Below are 22,657 nucleotides of genomic sequence, written 5' to 3' on the forward strand. Positions count from 1 at the left end.
GAAGGACAATAAGAGTGAAGATTTGTCCCCACTACTTAGCTCCCTGGAGATTCAAATAGAGGGAGGTGGGGAAGTGACTTTTCTCCCATTGGACTTGAATTCTGGTAAAGAATTAGGATGTTTCAGTTCCATTTTTGTTTCTTGGCTGAGGTTTTCAAGCAGGGGAGGGGTCCTAGGTAGCAGTCATCTTTCCAGAGGCTAGCCTCTGGACTATCCCAGGGATGCCTGTTTCCCTTAGGAGTATCCTGGATGCCTTCCATCTGGAATGAAAAGAAACTTTCCAGAGGAGAGATTTGTTGTTGTTATTGTTTGTTGTTGTTTTTTCCCCAGCTTCCTACAAAAGACCAGTCCTTGAAATGGAGTTTAGTGGGGAGATTGAAGGAAGGAATATTCATTTCTTTTGATGTATCATTTAAAAGAAAATTCAGTTGACGTGAGTGGGTCCCAGAAGCTTATTCTAAACATTTATTTAGTCTTAATAGTAAGATGCTCCAACTATTAAAAATCTTGAAGTTGGCACAAAGAGACAGGGATATTAACTTAGGAATACTTTATTGTTCAATTCTAATTATTATTTTTTTAGCACCAGAAGAATCTACAATGCCATTCTCAATTCATTTTAGTATGTTGGTTTTAATTTCATGGTAATTTAATTCTGTAGTAATTCCATAGTGATATAATTCCATTATAAATATTTCTCAATTGACCATAGTTATCTAAAATTTTTCCTATACTGAATGTCTATTTGACATCGACTTGACTAATGAATTCTTTGGGAATGAAGATTCTCTATAGTGAAGTAAATTCTTTTGGAAAAAAGAAACATCTTCATAAAACATGTGGAAAAACAGTGTTGGTGTATCTTTATGGTCCACTGGTGATGTTTCTGGTAAGCTCTGCAAATGCTTAAATATCATGAATCTATGAGAAGTAAGTTCAAGCTACACTTTTGATCACTATCCCTTAATAGGAAAAGAGGGCGCCAATCTATAAATCTAAGACTTGACTCCCTTCCCACCAAATGCTAGTTCAGTAATGAACACACATATAGCAATAAACCCATTTATCCAAATTGATAGCAAAACAGAAACCAGAGAAATGTGAGAATATAATACCAAACAATATAGAGTGAGAGACTTCTGTAATTTGGAGCGAGATAACAGCTTAATCAATCTGAGACTCCCAGATCTCAACCAAAGGGAAATTCCCAGAAGTCTCTAGTGTAGTTAGCTAGGAATAGGGACATGATAAGTGCTGGTTCCTCTACATGTCAGCTTCTTAGAGTCTTTCTTACTCTGGACTGAAGAGAGTCTGAAATGGTACATCTCTCTTGAAGCTGGAAGAATAGAAAAATTTCTCTTCCTGCAAGCTCTCACTAACTGACCCTCACACAAGTAGAGGGCATGGAGTTATCAATCTGCACCAATGAGGACAGTCCCATGCAAATGGGCTTTGAGGCTAGGGCAACATTCCTCTCCTAGGTCAAAACTCTTTGTGGTCGCTTGCAAAGCTCAGCTGGAGCAAACTCAAAACCTGTAACTATACAGCATAAATATAAAATAAGTGCTTTAAAATGAGAGTGATTTTCTTGGTGTATCAGTTAACCAAGCCACAGTACCACTGAAAATAAAACACACGTACGTACAATAGATACGGCACCATATAGAGCATTACCTGGGAGGATACTACACTCAGAACATTTCTAACCATATACAGGACATAACATATGCACATGTTGCAAGTCCGTGTATATCCGTGGTACACAGCAATCAATCAGAAGTAACGAGTGTGCTTAACTAACAAAGCAAAGCTAGCTAGGTGCAGCAGTAACATCAATAGGTCTCTACAGAAAATGCAGCTTAACTATAAAAAGCCTATGCACAAAAAAATTAACGTTACAAAATAAGAAATAAGCACACTCAAACATGCAGTAACTACACAGTGCAACTACAAACATGCAATTTTGTATGCAATTACATGCAAAGTACATTTCACCTGGGTAACGTCTAGTGCTGTCCCCTAGATACAAGTATAACTCTGTCTTCAAATGTATCTATAATACCACAACTTAGCCTTAGTGGCCTAATAGGCCTAGTTATCTCATCACGCATTTATCTCTTGGCTCCTGTAGTTGAACTAGTAGTTTGCGTGGGCTGACCACAAGGATCATTATAGACTTCTTTATCTGTACCCAAGCTGGCATTCACGTCAGGTGTACTATAGGTTTGTTCATGATCTGGGAGTTGAATTTATCCCTTAGGAGCTTCTTTAGCAGCTTTGGGCAGGAAAGGAGTTGCTTCTGGGTTCAATTCTGCTGCCCTAAATAATACATAGTTTCCTTCACTGGTTTCATTACTTTCAGCACCCGTTTCTGGGTCAGAAAATTTTTGTACAGTTGGTGGATAGCCTCTTTTCCTTACCCTTTGCCTAGAATAGTATCCATCAGTTCTCTCCATTTACATATCAGAAAGTCCAACTGGCTGTCCTTATAGGGCCCCTCCCAATTCTTTAGGGATATTTTGTTAACTGGCAAGTTGCCCAGACTCTCAACAAATTTGTATGGGTTGGGTTTCCATCAGTCAGCTAATTTGTGAGTTACTTGTTTTGTTCCCTGTTAGGGAGAGAGAAAGTGAGATGACTGCATTCTCAGGGAGGGGGAGAATATTTGAGCTCCATTCCTGAATTTCTAAGCTCTTATCCTGGTCCCTCTTATCTCTAAATCCCTTATCCATTTCCTATTTTTGAAAATGATGGCTTTCACCTTCAGTCACCACAATGGGGATCCCTCCACTTACTTTAAGTATTCAATATGGTTTCACCCTAGTCCTCTCTTCCTTGTGAAAACAGGTAATGATCTAATATAAAATGTTTGTAGCTTTTGAATATAGCATAAGTGTATTTATTAATTGTTGGAACTCTAGATTGGCAGATTTCAAGACTTAGGTTGGGTCCTGTCATTGGACAATTCTGGACAATGACTCATTCTTTTATGCAATTAGATGACACAATAGATTGAGCCACCCGTAGTTGAACCTGGAGTTAGGAAAACCTGAGTTCAAATGTAGCCTGAGACACTTACTAGCTGTGCGACTCTAGGCAAGTTACTTAATCTCCATCTGCCTCAGTATCCTCATCTGTAAAATAGCTTCAGCCAAAGCAGGAGCAACCATTTCAGGATCACATTTTACACACCTATATTCAGAAAAAGAGACACAAAGTAGAAGAGGACAAGAGACTTCATATAGGCAAGTGCATGACCCAAATGGGGTCATGAAGAGTTGGACTGGACTAAAACAACACAACAGCCACAAAGATAGGGTAGACAAGGGCCTGCTCAGCTAAGACCCCTCACCTACCCTTCACTGGAAGTCCCGGAGAGGTAGTTTCATGCCAAACATCTGGAGCAAGAGTAGGAGCTATTTCTCCTTTTAAAATGACACTGCTTTCTCTGTCATCAGCAAATCAACTGGGGTGCATTTGGCACCTATGCCCTTATTCCAAAATTCTGGAAATCTGTGGGCCTAAGGAGGTTTAAGCTTTCTGATTTCAAACCCCAACCCCGAGGATACCCTGAGGAGCATCAATGAAGTCCACATGTCAAGATTCCTTCAGCCCTGTTCTCATACAATATCAAAATCAATCTTCTTCAGGGTGGCCCTAGATGCACCACAGCTGGTGGGCCTATAGATCATAATCATCCCCAAACAGAAAGTTATGTAAATATGACAAATGACATTTTAAAACATTTACCATCTTTGGGGGATGGTCCTTAAAAACCTAGAGCACATCTGTCTCTAGTTGCTGAATATGCAACCACAGCTGGCTTTCTAAATTAATAGTCCAGTTCAGGAAAAAGTGGAAAAAGAGACACAATGGAAAAAGCAATAGATCTGGATTCAGAAGACCTGTGTTCAAATTCCAGCTCTGTCACTCCTTGTATGATCTAGGATAAATCACCCTCCTTGAGCCTCAGTTTCCTAATCTGTAAAATGAGGGAATTGGGCCCAATTGAACTCTGAGGTCCATTGCAGCTCTAAATATAGGCTGTTATGCAGCTAGAAGCACAGCGACCACAGGGTACAAGGCTCTTAGATCAGGGCACCCGATCATCTGGAGATCCATTTCCTCACTATTGGACCTCTCATACTTTAGCCACAAGGCCATTCAGATCCAATCCTGACAATTAGGCCACATATTCTGGGCCAGACCTGACTCGGACTGGTCTGGTGGTTCAGAGACGGATTGAAATGTAATACCTGACAACTGAATACTAGATGCAGGGGTGGGGAACCTGTAGCCTCAAGGCCACATGTGGCTCTCTAGGTCCTCAAGTGCAGCCCTTTGACCAAATCCAAACTTCCCAGAACAAATCCCCTTAATAAATGGATTTATTCTGTAAAGCTTGGACTCAGTCAAAAGGCTGCCCCCAAGGACCCAAAAGGCCACATGTGGCCTTGAGGCTCCAGGTTCCCCACTGCTGTGATAAACTGAGGTTTACTTAACACTAACACCTAAAACACATTCAGGAAAGATACTGCATTGATTCCAGAGAGCCAGTACTGATTCATTTGGGTGCAGCTTCCTGTCACATATAGGTAGGTTTCCCTGGTCAGCAGGGTATGCCAAGCCTGAGAAGTATCTCAACTTCTTATGCACTGGGCTTTTATACTTAAATGACCAGGGAGCTATATCAGTGGTTTCAGTGATCATTTGTCTGAACCCTGTTCCCTGCTCCTGCCCCTCACTGCCTGATAAACCCACTCCTTCCCCCAACCCCTCAACTTCTCACTCTATAACTATCTACTCCTCCTGCTGTGCTCTCTGGAATGCTTGCTACATGGGTGACAAACTTGCTGCTTCCATCTTCTGGCTGTCATTGAGACCTAGCTCCCTCCTGATGATACAGCTTCTCTAGCAAGCCTTTGCAGTACTGGTTTCACTTTCATTCATATCCCAGACTTATTGGTGGTTGTGATGGAGAATTTGGAATAATCCTTTCAAAAGAAAAATTTTTCAATTTCCACTTCCTGGCTCTCTCCTACCACCACCACTCAGTAGCCTCTCTTACTTTGAGGTTTATTTATTCAATTCATATTTATCACCTAATCAAAATTCTGCTGCCTTATATCTGCTAACCTCCCGGTCAGTCTCCTTTCCTCAACAAGATCATTTTCTCTCACACAGTCCTAGATCTGGAGTCAGTAAGGCCTGAGTTCAAATGTGGCCCACAACACTTACTAGCTCTGTGACTCTGGACAGGTCACTTAACATCTATTTGCCTCAGTTTCCTCATCTGTAAAAAAAGGGCATTATAATAGCACCTACCTCCCAAAGTTGTTGTGAGAATCCAATGAGATAATATATGTAAAACATTTTGCAAATAGTAGGCACTTAATAAATACATGTTTCCTTCCTACTTTCCCTTCAGATGACATACTTATCCAGTAATAATACTGGAAGAGATGGCTTAGCTCTATAACAAAAGTCAGAGTCCCAAACTACAAGTTTATAGTTCTGAAATCCACCTTTTTCCCTTAAAATAAAAATTGTGACAATTCTTTGCCCATCAATTGTCTCCTGGTACTTTACTATTTTCCATGATTTCTCAAAGATTACTGATAGTACTTCTATGATCACTTCTGCCCCAGGACAAGTGGACATGGATAAATGAACTCACATGAAATGGCTTTTGTTGTTCAGTTGCAACCAGTTTGATTCTTTGCATCCCCATTTGGAGTTTTCTTGGCAAAGATAGTGGAGTGGTTTGCCATTTGAAATGGTTAGGTGTGTCTTTGATCTCTTCTCTCATATTTAGACTCCAGTTCCCCCTTTAAATCCAGAATTGATGTCATTATTATTAGACATATGTTCTTCGTTTACATTCAATTTTGTATTCATAGTCTTTTTTAAGTCTCACCAATGTCACTTTAGGCAACAATGTTGACTTTTTTCTCCCCTTTTCTTTGGTCTTATTCATGATTACATATGTAGAATTTCATTTCTAGAGCCTCCCATTCCTCATGAAACATATTCTCTTGTAGACTTTCCTCGTTCTAGTAGTAGCCTACCTTTAATTGTTCTAAGTGTCTTTTCCTCTAGAGAACTGTACATTGATTGACCATGGACTAGAACATTGTTGTAGTCTGGAGTCATAGAATGTTAGAATTTGAGCCTTCTCATTTTACAAATGAAGAAAATGTCACCCAGACATGTGAAGCAACTTGCCTGGCTCATCCAGCTAATAAGAGATCGAGACAAATTTGAAATCCAGCATTCTATCTACTACACATGCTGTAATCAATATATTTTATAATGCAAACATATGATCAAAGGATCCCCAGTGACCATTTGAAAAATGTGGCACCCAAAAATAAACAGTATTTTAGATGTCAGCTAATCAGGACAGAATTACATTAGGGCTATCACTTCATTTTAGATAATGAATGCAGGCTAGAGTTTCATTAACATTTTTGGCTACCATTTACTGTTGACACATTTTGAGCATTATAGTCCATGAAAATCTCTATTTCTTTAACACATAAACATTTTTTCATTTATTTTTCAATTAATAATAAATAAATAAATAAATGAATAAATATATATTTTTCTCCTTCCCTCCCCACTGCCCTGCCAATTAAATGAAAGATGAAATCTTTGGAACAAATATATGTAGTCAAATAAAACAAAGTCCACTAAAATTATGTCTGATGATCATCTCTCTGTTGGGAGGTGGGAAGAATAGTTCACATTAGACCTCAACAGTACCATTTGCTTATGAGGATCTTCTGACTGAAGAATGGAGTAGAGAGCTCCTCTAAAAATCTCCAGTTAAGGAGGGAACCCAGGCCAGCCCTCTCATTTCCCACCTGGCTGTGTACTTTTTGACTTTTCCATTATGTCTCCTTTCACCCCACCCTGGTACATTCTCCTATCCTACTTTCTCCTTCCTTTTCACCTTTTTTTTTAATGTTTCATCACCACTTAGATTGTAAGCTCCTTGAGGACAGGAACTGACTTTAAAAAATTTTTATTCCCAATCCGTATCCCAGTGCCTGGAACATAATAGGCACTTAATAAATGTTATTGACCGACTGACAAATCCCTGATGTACTTTGTTTATACCTCATATATGCTTATCATTTTCATACATGAAAAAATTATTTCAGCTATTTTTATAGATTTATCCTTCTAGTAGACTGTAATCCACCATAAGAGCAGGAATCATATGTTATTTATCTTTGTACAGCTTCCAGTACCTAGCATAATGCCTGCACACAGTAGGTGCTTAATGAATATGTCTTTTAAAGGCTACCACATTCTAGGATGGATATTGATAAACTGGAGCATTTCCAGAGGAGGGTGACAAAGATCATGAAATTCTTGTAGTTCATGCTTTATGAGTAATGGTCATCATTGGCATTCATCACATGTCCATATTGTCTTGCCAATTTTTTTTTAACCTGCATAACATCTCTCATATACTTCTCTCCACTCACACAGTCACTTCATTAGTTTAGATTATTATCTCCTCTTGCCTGGATTATAGTAATAGTCTTTCTTCTAACTGATATTCCTGACTCAAATCTTTTCCCATTCCAATCCACCCTCCATTTAGCTGCCAAAGTGATTTTACTAAAGCCAAGCTCCAGCCGTGCCATTTTCCTCCTCGATAAACTTCAACGGCTCCTTATATCAAGCATAAAATATTCTATTTGTATTTAAGGCTTTTCATAATTGGGCCCCTTCCAATCTTTCCAGTCTTCTCACCTTTTACTTTCCTCTGTGTATTCTAAGATCCAACCACACTAGTCTCCCTTTCGTTCTTTGACCATGACACCATATCTCCATACCTTGCCACATGCCTAGAATACCCTCCTAGAATACCTTCCCCTCTTGGCTTCCCTGGCTTCCTTCAAGGATCATCTCAAATCCCAGCTTTTGCACTTCTTTTCTGGTCTCCCTTCCTACCCCCCACCCCCACCAGCTGCTAGTGCCTTCTTGTCTCAGATTATCTTTTGTCTACTCTGGCTGTGGGTTCACTCTCACAACTCGTACTGACACTTTTGGGTCAGGTCCATAGAGTTTGGCTAGGCTACAACTCCCTTTAGAGTTCTACAGGTAACCCTGAAGGATTGGATGCATTTCTCTAGTGGTATTGCCCGTGTCTTCACCATCCAGTATGTTCCTTCAATTAACATCTCCCTAATACAATTTAGCTCTAAATATCAACCTCCCCAATATCGTTTAACTTTCAATATCTCAATATTGACTCAATAATCAACAGTTGATCATTCCTCAATATCTATTAACAAATTATCATCAATTAGCTTTATAAAGGGATATTTACTAAGCAGATATAAGAAGAACAGAAGCACAATATCCTCTGAAACTAGAAGCATATTATCTGCCTGTGGAGTTGATACTATCTCTGTGTGGGGAAGCATACTATCTCTGTGGGGTGTAGACTCAAACTTGCAGTGGTAACTATAAAAATTCCCTGCCTCCACTCACATTTATCAGAAATTGTCAAAAATTACAAATCATGGCTTAACTTACTGTTTAGTTGTGTAGACTTAAGGAAGTAATGGAGAAAATGTTAATAATATAGTTTAAGCTATACATGCTAAAAGTGTGGTATATACATTTTCTTTTGGGGAGAGCTGGTTGTTAAACAATTACCAGAATAACACTATTCTAAATGTATTGGGGCTGTCCTCCACTTGTAGCATAGGGAAGTCATTTTGTGGCTTGAAGGGAATTAGAAGCTCTCGCCTTTCTTTTCTTGAGCCTTCTCCAAGGGAGACTTTAGTTTCTGCAGGGGAGGAAGTAGGAAGTTGGGGTTAGAGGCTAACCACTCTGCTCTCCATAGAAAGGCAGAGTACTGAATTAGAATTGTATCTATCTGTTTACTTAAATATTAATTGTCTGGGGGATATGATTTTATTTTCAAATTAATTTCCAATTGCTGTTTTATTAATGGAGGAAACAGGATCTCAAACTTTATATTCAAGATGTGACCCCTTTCCCACTAAATATCAGTTCCACAACAAATGACTGGCTGTTGTTCCTCATGCTCAAAGAGGACCAAAATGGCATCCCTATGTTGCAGTCAAGGTATAATGTGTCTGGCTGTGGCTGGTCAAATCAATATGACCTGAGAAGGCTCTATCACAGGTTGGGCACAAATAGTCCATACGAACATTTGAAGTGAAGACATCTCTAAATTTGAGCATTTCACATTTCTTTTGGCCTACTGCGATTCTGCTTTGCCCATAGAGTACAGCACCTTCTTTGATGCAGTCATGCTATGCTGGATGATTCTATGCCAGTGTTTCCCATGCCTCACAATCAGTTCCAAAGTTCTTCAGAGAGACATTAAGAATGTTCTTGTATTGCTTCTTCTGACCTGCTTGTGAGTATTTGCCTTGTGTGAGTCTTTTAGGTAAATGTACTTTTGGCATTTGAATAGTGGCCAGCCCATCAGAGTTGCACTTTCTGCAGTAGACTTTGAATGTTTGGAAGTTCAGCTTGAGAAAGGACTTCAATGTCCACTACTTTATCATGCCAGATGATCTTCAGAATCTTCCTAAGACATTTTTTATGGAATCTATTCAGTTTCTTGGCATGACACTGGTATACTGTCCAGGTTTCACAGGCATACAACGAGGTCAGCACAATGGCTCCATAGACCTTCAGTTTGTTAGGCAGTCTTAATACCTCTTCTCTCCCACACTTTCTTTTGGAGCCTTCCAAACACTGAGCTAGCTCTAGCAATGCATGAGTTAGCCTCATCACCTACGTGTACATCCCTGTAAAGTATACTGCCAAGGTAAGTGAACTTAGCCACAGCATTCAAAATTCCTCCATTTGCTATAACCAATGGTTCCATGTATGGATGGTGTGGTGCTGGCTGGTGGCAAACCCTATTTTGTTAGGCCAAAATTAGCACAAGCAGCAGAGAATTGATGCATACGTTGTTGCATCTCAGCCTCAGAGGCTGCATAGAGTGCATAATTATCTATAAACAAAAAGTTACACACCAACTTTCCCTCCACTTTAGTCTTGGCTTGTAGCCTTTTCAAGTTAAATAATTTACTGTTAGTGTGGTAGCTGACCTTGATGCCATTTTTGTCCTTGTCAAAGGTGTCTAACAACATTACAGAAAATGTCATGCTAAAAGGGATAGGACTGAGCACACAGCCCTACTTTGTTCCATTGGTGACTGGGAAAGCATGAGAGCATTGTCCATTATCCAGAACTTGGGCAAGCATGACATCATGAAACTGATGTATAATACTGATGAACTTCTCTGGGCAACCAAATTTTGCCATAATTTTCCTCAAGCCCTCATGACTGAGAGTATAAAAGGCCTTGGTTAGATCCACAAATGTGTACAGACATTTATTCTGCTGCTGGAATTTCTCCTGGAGCTGTTGGGCAGCAAACACCATATCATTTGTTCCTTGACCCTTTCGGAAGCTACACTGGCTCCTGGGTGGATGACCATCTTCCAGGTAAAGGATTAGCCAATTAAGGAGGACTCTTGCAAGAATTTTGCCAGCCATAACTAAGAAAGAGATACACCCCCCCACACCCTCTTCCCCCATGATTGTCACAGGGCAACCTATTTCCCTTTCCTTTATAGAGCTGGACAATGGAGGCATCCTTGAACTCCTGGGAGATAACCTTCTCTTGCCATATAACCTGGAAAACTGTACAAGCAATAGACCTTCCATCTTATAAATATAAGCTGGAATAGAATCAGCTTTGCCACGTGAGGAGCCTAATGGTTTTGAATAAACCTCTTCTTCAGTTGGAAGTTAATCTAGAGATGAATTGACTTCAACCTCAATATACAATCAATGGCTTCAGCACTGATTGATGATGGTCTCTGTTGAGAACCCAATGGAAGTGTTTAACCCATCTCTCCAGGATGTCCTTATCACTGATTGATGTGGCTCCCATCAGTGCTAAGTAGTTGAGATACACCATATGTCTTTGATCCATAAATAGCCTTTAGGGCACCATAAAAATGCTTTGGATTGTTACTATCAGCTTAAAACTAAATTTCATCTGAAGCTGCCCACTCCTTTTTCTGTTCCACTGTTGTCAACCATGTGTTGGTCAGATTAAGTTAGCAACTGAACTGTTCACACTTGGAGAAGTGATCTAATCTGTTGACATTAAGTCTTCTGGGAGTTTCTTTCCTTAGGGCTACTGCTTTTGTTGAATGTGAATGTTTAGCTTGGAGAGGATAAGACTATGTTTGGTCCAAGCACTCTGTGCCACACACCACCTTCATCATTCCCACATCCTGTCTGTCTCTCCTTCTTACAATGACATACTCTATTAAATGGCAATGTCTGCTATGAGGGTGCACCCACCAAATGTTATTGCATTTAGGTAAATGGAAGACAGTATTGTAATGAGAAGATCATGAAATGCACAAATCTTTAGTAGTAAGTGGCCATTGCTGTTGCTGTTTCTGACTCTATTCCTTCCCAAGGACTCCCTGCCATGTCTGATAGTCTGTGCCTACTCTGGCATTAAAGTCACCAAAAATTATAAGCTTGTCTTCTTTTGGTACATTGATGATGAGGGTCTCCAGGGCTTCATAAAGTTTTTCTTTGAACTCATTAGGGTTCATCATGGTGGAAGCATAGTCACTTGTGATGGTGGTGTGATGCTTTTCTGCAAGGAGCAATCCCATTGTCATGAGTCTGTTCACTCCTTTTGGTAGGTGTTCAAGATTATTGAGTAGATTAGTTTTGATTGCAAAACCTACACCAGCTTCATGGTGCTTCCCATCACTGTGGCCACTCCAGAAAAACATATATCCAACTCCAGCTTTGGTAAGCTGGCCTTCATTTGCCAGCCTTGTTTCAGTCAGGGCTGCTATTTGGATATAATACCTACTGAGTTCTCTTGCAACAAGAGCTGCTCATCTTTCAGGTTTACTGGATTTCATGTTGTCCATAAGTATGTATACATTACATGTACTAACGGTGAGTGGAATCATCTTTGAAAAAGATTTTGTACATTTTTTTTTAATATTTTGACCTCAACATGTGATCTCTACTTGCCTCAATAAGCAAGCCAGGGCTGAATGAAGCATACAATTGTTAGGGCACCTTTTCTTGCCCCTTCCTCACATGAGGAGGTGAGCAGTGTGGTTCTTAAAAAGGTTGCTCAGATACCCAGGAGACTGCCAAATCTCACTGCTGCTTTAGTCCAGTTGGAAAATGATCCTATGACCTAGGCAGCCTTAATTCAGCATTGTGACCACAGCTCCCAGTGTACTCACACTTGCTGCTTCATCACTTGCCTGTCCACACAGGACTTTGAAGTAGGTAAAAATGGTAAAATGGTATGGCTGATGTCTTTTGACTAATGCATAAATTGGATTTAAGTGAGGCAGACTTGCAAAAAGTTGTTGGCCTCACTCTCCCCTTCAGAGTCATCAGAGTCCAGTGGCAAAACAAAAGTCAAGATGGCTAGTAATGGCTCAGGATGCAGTGGATGACCTTGGTGTCTTCAATGTCTAACCAAGCTCTAAGTGCTCCACAGTGCCTTTTTCAGCTGCCTTCATGGCCATTGGAACAAAAAATTCTCATCTCATTCCACTGAGGGAAGTCTTCACATGCTTGGGGAAGATACCTCTCTAAGTCACTGAAAGGTTTGAGATTCCTCAGTTACCTTCAACCTGGTTTAGCCTGTCTTCTAAAACGGTTTACCCATGTGGCTGCTGCTCATGTTATAGCTTCTTGGAGCCATAGGCAAGAGTTAGGTCAATCAAGTGGACACCAAAGATGGAAAGCAACCCTGAAAAGGGCTTGGCAGCCCCTCACACCAGAGGTACTGGTCTTCCACCCTACACCCCACCAATTCTATAATGAACTCACATAGTGAATAGCAAAGAAACCCAGTTATCCAAATAGCAAAACAGAAATCAGAGAAAGTATATATGGGAGAATATATTATACTAGATATACAGAGTGAAGGAGTTCTCCCATTGGGAATGGCAAACTCAGCTCAACTGAGAGAGATCTAGATCTTAACCAAGAGGAAGTTCCCCAGAGTAGCGAGCTGAGAATAGGGACATAATGGAGACTGGTAGCTCCTCTCACACCGGCTTCTTCCCAGAGTCTTTTACTCTAACTAAAAGTGTGGTTGGTATCTTCCATCTTGAAGCTAGAAGCCAGAAGCACCTGAAGCAATTCAAAGCAAGCAGAAGACAGAAGTGCCCAAAGAAACTTGAAGTGTGTCCCAAATCTTGAAGAGACCAAAGAGCTCTCCTCTCCTATTCTCACCAACTCTGCCCTGCCCTTCATGCAATTGTAGGACATTGATTTCCACCAATAAGGAGGAGAGTCCTATACCAATGGGCTTTGGGATTGGGGCTGCATTCTACACCATGTAAACCCAAACTCTGGGTTTACTTTAAGTCAAACAATGACACCTCCATGCTATAGCCCCATACACTTAGAACAGGGTTATGCTGGTAAATGCTTAACAACCAGCTGTCTACAAACAAAATGTACACGCTACATACTTTTAAGCTTAATCAATTTAGGGGACATCTCTGAAAGCATCTCCCTCTGGTTTGCCTTGCCTCTGGCCAGTTTCCTTTAGGAACCTTAGAATACAGTCATTGTCTTACAAGACATTTGAATGTGGTTATTGCCTTCATAGAGGGTCTGACATATGGAAGAGAGATTAGATTTGTTCTGCTTGGCTCTAGAAAAAAAAAGAACAGCAGGGAAAATTTCCTAGCAGAGTTGTCTAAAAGTAGGAGGGACTGGCTGGTGGACCAACCTTTTGCCAGGAATATTGCTGAAGGGATTCCTGGATTCAGGTTGTATGTGATGGACTCTGAAGCCTCTCCTAGCTCTGATATTCTGTGAGTTTAAATATTCTTTCACTGCTGTCAATAAGTCATTTTTTGAATAAAGCCTGAGCATCATCCTCAGAAAAAGACCCCCTCCTTCTGCAGGTGTCTCTAACTTGAGGATTACATTTATCTATAAAATACAAGCTCTGATTTAGGTTTTGGTTCATGTGTTTCCCTTCAGCCACCAAAGTGATCTTCCTAAAGCACAGGTCTGACCATGTCAACACTCTCCACCCCCCACCATGAGCTCCAGTCTCTCCCTACTGCATCCAAGGTCAGATACAAAATTCTCTGGTGTTCAAAGCCCTTCATAACCTGGCTCCTTCCTACCTTTCCAGTCTGCTTACACCTTAATCCCTAACTTGTACTCTGATCTAGTGATACGGGTGTACTGGCCATTCTGGAACAAGATACTACATTTCTTAGTTCTAGGCATTTTCTCTGGTGGCCACCCATGCCTGGAAAGTTCCCCTTCCTCAACTCCACCTATTGACTGACATCCTTGGCTTCTTTCAGGTCTCAATAAATCCCATCATCTACAGAAAGCCCTTCCCAACCCCTCTTAATTCTTGGTTAGGCAGTGGGGTTAAGTGACTTGCCTAGGGTCACACAGCTAGTGAGTGTTTTGTGTGTGAGACCAAATTTGAACTTAGGTCCTCTTGAATCCGGGGCCAGTGCTCTATCAACTGTGCCACCTAGCTGCCCCCTAAAATTATGACTTTCAGAGAAGGTGCTGACATGCATTGGTGGAGAGAATTTCTTCTCTCAGAAGTTCCTTGTACAATTGAAATCACAGATCCAGTCTCTGTCCCCATTAGCTACCCAAATGATTCCCATGGGTCAGATGGAGAAATCATTCACTTGCTTCTCTTAATTTAAAACATTTTAACTTTCAAACACATTCAGTTTACCAGATCTGGTATGACTCACTGGGGCCCCACATGGATTTCACTGGACCACCATCACTGGATGACAGCTTTGCATTTATCAATACATCTAGACAAAGGAAAGAAAGATACCTCCCACTATGAAGAGAGAATCAGAGAAATCACAGACCCTGGATTATCTCACTTCCTGGAGAATGACAACATATAATTTTTAAAATTTGGTCATTACAATAGAAACAAGGCCTCCAGGATGGTAGGAATTACTGTACTTTGCTCAGATTCATAGAAATCCTTAGAAGAAGAGCACATAACCTTCACCAACAGTGTTAGGGAAAGAAATATAGTAGCCTCTATTGTAAAAATTTGCCTATTATTTTATATGAGTTTTAATCCATTTATTTGTTACTAATAAAAGTCAGGGTGGGTGGCATTTTTAATTTTAATCCCAGATTGCCTAAACAATTAGATTTAGAACTGCAAGGGACTTTAGAGGTTATTCAACCTAATCCTTTTCCAGATGAGGGAACCTGAAACCTCTCCTTTAACCTGAGTGGTTAGGTGACTTACCCAAAGTCACGTTGTAAGTGGCAGAGCCAGGATTTGAGGGCAGATCCTCTGACTCCAAATTCAGTACTCCTTCCATTGCACCACGCTCAATTGCTCTGCTTCATTTTGTTTTGTTTTTTCATTCACATAAATTCACTGGACAGCCCCCTACCCTCAAATACTTCAACATATGAAATTAGTAATAAATACAGAATAGTAATTTGACTTTAGGGATTCAATTTAATTCAACAAACATTTCTTAAGCATTTACTATGGGCCAGACACTGCCTGTAAGAAAAAAATGAAAGTCTCTACCCTCAGAGGTGGCTAGGTGGTACAGGTGGGCAGAGCGTTGGGCCTAGAGTCTGGAAAACCTGAGTTCAAATCTAGCCTCAGACACTTACTAGCTATGTGACTCTGGGCAAACCTCTGTCTGCTTCACTTTCCCCAATTGTAAAATGAGCATAATAACACATCACAGGGTTGTTGTGAGGATCAAAAGAGATATAATAACAACAACTAACATTTATATAATGCTTGCCATGTGCCAGGCACTATGCTAAGCACTTTATAATTATTATCCCATTTGAGATATTTATTAAAAAAAAAAAGCAATTAGCACAGCACCTGGCACGTAATAGGTGCTATATAAATGTTTATTCCCATCAAGGGAATTAATGAAAAGAAATGAAAGGGAAGGTGACCTAGCCATACCAAATCTAAAACTATGTTATATATTACATAATATTGTATTTATATTTATTGTTATATTCATGTTATATAATGTTTTATACATATTAAAAAGCAGCAATCATCAAAACTACTTGGTACTGGCTAAGAAATGGAATGGTGGATTAGTGAAATAGGTTAGGTACACAAGACCTAGTAGTCAATGACTACAGTAACCTACTATTTGATAAACCCAATTTGATAAACTCTAGCTTCTGGGATAAGAACTCACTATTTGACAAAAACTGCTGAGAAAACTAGAAAACTGTATGACAGAAACTAGGCATAGACCAACATCTTACTCCATATACCAAGATAAGGTCAAAATGGGTACATGATTTAGACATAAAGGGTAAAACTATAAGCAAGGAGAGCAAGTAGGAGAGCAAGGAATTGTTTACCTGTCAGATCTATGGAAAAGGGAAGAATTTATGACCAAACAAGAGATAGAGAACATTATGAAATGCAAAATGGATAATTTTGATTACATTAAATTGAAAAGGGTTTGCACAAAGCCAACACTACCAAGATTAGAAGGGTAACAGAAAGCTGGGAAACAATTTTTACGGCCAGTGTCTCTGATAAAGACCTCATTTCTAAACTATATAGAAATCTGAGTCAAATCTATAAGAATATGTCATTCCTCAATTGATAAATGGTCAAAGGATATGAGCAGGCAGTTTTCAGATGAAGAAATTAAAGCTATCTATAGTCATATAAAAAATGCTCTAAATCACTATTGATTAGAGAAATGCAAATTAAAACAACTCTGAGGTACCACATCACATCTACCAGATTGGCTAACATGACAAAACAGGAAAATGATAAATGTTGGAGAAGATATGGAAAAATTGGAACACTAATGCATTGTTGGTGGAGTACTGAACTGATCCAACCATTCTGGAGAGCAATTTGGAACTGTACCTAAGCTGTGCATACCATTTGATCCAATAATACCATTACTAGGTCTGTATTCCAGAAAGATCATAAAAAAGGCAAAAGGACCCACATGTACAAAAATAGTTATAGCAGCTCTTTTTGTGGTGGCCAAGAATTGGAAATTGAGGGGATGCCCATCATTTGGGGAATGGCTGAACAAGTTGTGGTATATGAATGTAATGGGATACTATTGGTCCATAAGAAATGGTGAGCAGGCAAGTTTCAGAAAAACCTGGAAAGACTTGCATGAACTGATGCTGAGTGAAGTGAGCAGAAGCAGGAGAACACTGTACCCAGTAACAGCAACATTGTGTGACAACTGACTTTGTTAGACAGCCATCCCGAGCAATGCAATGCTCTAAGACAATTCCAAAAGAACTAAAAATCTTATAAAAGTGAACATTGAAAACTAAAAAATAAATAATTAATTAATTTAAAAAAATACGACAACGACGACAACAACAACAAAATAAATGTTTATTCCCCTCCATAGAGCTCATGAGGTAGTGTGGTATATAATCAGCATACTAAGATGATTTGGAGCCAGTTTGTGAAGGGCTTTAAATGTCAAAGAGAGGCATTTATGTTTTATCCAGAGACAACAGGGAATTACTGAAGTTTCTAAAGTAGGGAAGAATCTTAATATTAATAGATAATATTTATGTAGCTTTTCAAGGTTTTCAAAGCACTTTACGAGAAACATGCCCAATGTCACACAGCTAGTTAAGTGTGTAAGGCTGGATTCAAATTCAAGTCTTCCTGACTCTAGGTCTAGGACTCTATCCACTACACCAAGCTGCCTCAGGGTTAGAACTTTGCTTTAGGAATAGCAATTTGACACCTGGGCAGTGGATGAATTAGAGAATGGGGAGAGTTGAGACAGGAAAATAAATTAATAGACTCAATGCTCCAGGTGTGAGGCCTGAACTTAGGGTGATGACCCTGTGAGTGGAGAGAAAGGGATGAATGTGACAGATGTGGAGGTAGAATTGTCAAGACTTTACATGTTTCCTCTGATAAAATGTAAACTCCTCAAGGACAGGGACTGTTTCACTTTTGTCATTTTATCCTCAGCACCTGGTACATACTAGGCACATAATAAATTCATCTTGGTTGGTAATACCACCTTCCCAGTCACCCAGTCTCAAGACCTTGAAGTCATTTTTTACTCTTCCTTATCCATTATGCTATACCTGTCCTCAATACCTAAGTTCTGTCTTTTCTATCTTGGTATGTCTTTCACACTCATCCCCTTCTTCCCATTTCTACCTCCATTTCCTACTTCAGGTTTATTATCTATCACTTGGATTACTGTAATAACTGACTAATCTGCTTGCCTCCAGTTTCCTTTACAAATCATTCTACATATTATTTGCTGACTACAATCTACCCCATTGTATACATTGTCTTTCCCTATTAGAATATAAGTTTCTTGTGGATAGGAACTATTTTGTTTTCTGCCAGTGCTATCATGCTTAGCACAATAACTGGCCTAAAATAGGCACTTAAATGCTTATTTGCTTGATTTTTTAAAATTTATGAATGCATACATTCACTATTTCTCTTTCTAAAGTACAAGTATAATTGCTTCATTCCAATTTTCAATCGCTTACCATCACCTGCTGAAATAAGTTCAAATTCCTTTAACCAGGCATATAGGGCCCTTTCTAATTTGAATCCAACTCAACTTTTCAACTATATATCTTACTATTCCATTCTGTGCTCCAGCTAAGCATGATTATTTGCTCTTCCTGAATCATTCCCTATACTTTCCATCCTTTGTGGCTGTGCTGGCACCATTCCCTTCACTTAGAATATTCTTCTTCATAGCCCTCCCTAATTCTTTTAGTAGCCTTCAAAGCCAAGAGCAAATGTCACACTTTCTCCACAATATTGTTTTTAACCCTTTCACTACTAAGTTATTGTTCTCTCTTCTTAATTGATATATTCACACTGTATCTTAGAGTTATTCATGTACCAAAGTTGGGTTGTAGCATACCTTAGGGAGGGGTCAGCCTTTGCCTTAACCACTTCCAAAGAAACAGCTCAGTAGTCAAGGAGTTGGGTGCTTTGGGTTGACAAAATAACTTCCTTATTGGCCAATGAACAGGAGCTGCTACAGACTTGATGGATCTTTAAAAGGGAATGAACCACCATTATCTCTCTCTTCTCTTCCCACCTATAAGTCATACCAAGGCTACTGAAGCCTATTTCTGAAGGGAGGTGTTTGTTGAAGAAAGGGCAGGTATACTTCTCTACTATGGGAGTAACAGCATACTATAAGCACATGGTAGCTAAAGCACATCTATAGGTTTAGGCAAACATAGTCCTGGGCTTTGGGATTGTGGAGTGTCTTCTGTTTTATTTCTTTTCAAGTATAGGTTACAGAACAGTAATCCTGAGATAGACATTTCTAGCTTTTTTTTTTTTGGCCAGGAGAGAAAATTATTTTATTTGTCAAATATCAGCTTTGGATACCAGCTATGCTGGTCCCTTGGGGTTTTTGCTTCAGTTTTTTGGTAATTTTTAATCTTTATTTATTTATTTATTTATTTATTTATTTATTTGTTTGTTTGTTTGTTTGTTTGTTTGTTTATTTAGGCAATTGAGGTTAAGTGACTTGCCCAGGGTCACACAGCTAGTGAGTGTCAAGTGTTTGGTCTGAGGCCAGATTTGAACTCAGGTCCTCCTGACTTCAGGGCTGGTGCTCTATCCACCACACCAACTAGCTGCCCCATTTTTGTAATTTTTAAAAAAATATTTAAACAAATACAAAATGAGAAAAGAAAAAGAAAATTACCATGTACACAGCAGACCATGAGAGAGGATTCAATATAAAGCAATAAATTTCCATTTCAAGTAAACCCATGTAATAAATACTACTCATTATTTTCAAAGCTAACCAGCTTTTCTTTGTTCTCTGCTGTACACTTTTTACTTTTTTTTTCTGCTCCCTTCCCCTACTACCCAAAGAAGGTGACAATTAAGTATGAATATATATATACATAGATATTGATAAACATATATATATATACACACACATACACATATACACTCATACATATATGTAAGACTGTAATGTGCTTATTTCCTTCTACCATCTGTTTATCTAAAGGTGGATAGCATCTTCCTTCATAAGTCCAAGTCTTTGCATGTTTTTTTAAGTCAACCAGCTCATCATTCCTATACTACTGCTATATTCCAACCCAATCACATCTTATCTGAGAGATTGTCTTTGAGAGTTCTTCCCCCCAAATTTCCTGCATTTCTTCTATTCTTGGATACATAGTTTTTATTTATACAAGAAAATTTTAATTTAAAATAATTGAAATTATTCTTTTTATGCTTCAACAATTCTCTCACCTTTTAATGTAGTTTAAGGTATGATACTGCTGAATTTACTTGCTTTACATCTTTTTCCCCTGGTTTTTTTGAAGTTTCTGATCTTTTGTTCTTCCAAATGAACTCTGTTATTTTTTTTCTAACTCAGTAAAATAATTTTTTAGTAATTTAATTGAGATGACACTGAATAAATAGATTAGTTAGGCAAAATTGTCATTTTAAAAATTATGTTGCCTTTACCTACCCATGAACAATAAATATTACTTCAATTATTTAGATCTGAGTTTATTTGTATAAAAGGTATTTTATGCTTGTCTTCATACATTTCCTGTGTCTGTTTTGGCAAGTATATGCTCAGGTATTTTATACTGCCTAAGCATTTTAAATGGTCTAAAACAATATTGAATAATATTGGTGATATATAGTGTAGCTTCTCTATTTTTCACTTTTGATTAAATCTATTTTAACTTTAACTTTGTCTGAGATCATTACTATCCCTGCTTTTTTTTACATGCTAAATTCTACTCCTGCCCCTTATTTTATCTTTGTGTGTATCTCTCATTTTTATATTTCCTGAAAGCAGCATATTGTTGAATTTAAATTATTAATCTGCTATCTATTTAGAATTTGTAGTATATTCATCTAATTCATGTTCTAAGCTACTATTATTTGCGTATTTTCCTCCTTCCTATTTTTCCTCACTATCCTTCTCACTCTCTTCCTATGCCCCCTCACTACTCTGCTTTACTTCCACTCACTACCTTGCCCTCCTATTCCTTAACCTACATCCCCTCCAAGAATCCCTCTTTTATCCTCTCCCCCCCAACCCTATCCACTTTCCCTCTTGTTTCTTACTGTTTTTAAAAGAGTTTTATACCCTTCTAAATATATATGTTGTTTCCTCTTTAACCCATTCCCATTAATCTACATACATTTCTATAGCCCCCTTATCCTGTTCTCTCTACGTCTTATTTCTTTATAATTTAGAATACTTTTATGCCCTTCTAAATGTGTATGTTGTTCTCTCTTTAACCCAGATCTGATGAGAATATGGTTCCAGCTCTACCAGACCTCCTCCCTCATTTGATTCCTGTTATCAGTTCCTCCTCTTATGCCTCATTTGTATGAGAAAATTACTTTTTACCTTTTCCTGTACCATCTTACTTTTTAGAATCACGTCAGACTCAGCTGTACCCCAATCTTTGTTTCAAACTACCCAATTACTAATGACAATCTTAGGCATACTGTTTACATTTCCACATATAAAAAATAAACAATTTGTCCTTATTGAGTCCCTTGAAATTGGTCTTTGGTGTTTACCTTATACTTCTCCTGTATTCAAATTTTATATTAAGTTCTGGTCTTTTTGTGACAAAATCCTGAAAGGCTGTCAATTCATTGAATGTCCTCTTTATATTCAGAATTATACTTAACTTTGTTGGCTATGGTATTTTTGGCTGCAGGCCCAGTTCTTTTGCTTTTTGATATATAGTGTTCCAGGACCTGTGGCCTTTTAGTGAAGCCACTGCTAGGTATTGTGTAATTTTAATTGTGGCTCTGCAGTATTTGAATAGTTTTTTTTTTCTTGTTGCTTATAATATTTTCTTCTTAACCTGGGGGTTTTGGAATTTGGCTATGATGTTCCTATTGGTTTTCATCCTGGGATCTCTTTCAGGTGGTGATCAGTGGATTTTTTCTATTTCTATTTTCCCCTCTTGTTCTAGAACTTCAGGGCAATTATCTTTAATTATTTCTTGTATTAGTGTATCAAGATTCTTTTTATTGTAGTTTTCAGTTAGTCAGATTATTCTTGTGTTTTCTCTTCTTGATCTTTTCTCCAGATCAGTTGTTTTTCTTATGAGATGTTTCATATTTTCTTCTATTTTTTCATTCTTTTTATTTTGTTTTATTATTTCTTGGTCTCTTAAAAGCTCATTGACTTCCCTTTGCTCAATTCTCGTTTTTAAGGAGTTGTTTTCTTCCTTAAGATTCTGGATCTCCTTTTCTAGTTAGTTGACTTTCTTTTCATAATCTTCTTGGTTTTCTTGGGTGGTTATTTTTTTTTAAAATTCTTCAATCTCTCTTATTTGATTTTCAAAGTCTTTTTTGAGTTCTTTTAAGAATTATTTTTGGTCAGGTAACCATTTCTAACTTTAGAAGCATTAATGAGGTAAGAGATACTGAGTCCATTGTATCAAGGGAAGTTTTTTTTTTTTAAGGCAATTGGGTTTAAGTGACTTGCCCAGGGTCACACAGCTAGTGTCAAGTGTTTGGTCTGAGGCCGGATCTGAATTCAGGTCCTCCTGACTTCAAGGCCGGTGCT

The 22,657-nt window shown here is 38.6% G+C and overlaps 1 protein-coding gene across 1 annotated transcript in view; it reads left to right on the forward strand.

Moving 5' to 3' along the window:
* The window catches only part of LRRC69 (leucine rich repeat containing 69), a 139,861-nt gene that overhangs the window by 392 nt on the left and 116,812 nt on the right, over positions 1 to 22,657 (forward strand). The window lies entirely within an intron of this gene.

This window comes from Phascolarctos cinereus, unplaced genomic scaffold (assembly GCF_003287225.1).
Source record: "Phascolarctos cinereus isolate Bilbo 61053 unplaced genomic scaffold, phaCin_HiC Scaffold_4;HRSCAF=312, whole genome shotgun sequence".
In the NCBI taxonomy this organism is placed as follows: Eukaryota; Metazoa; Chordata; class Mammalia; order Diprotodontia; family Phascolarctidae; genus Phascolarctos; species Phascolarctos cinereus.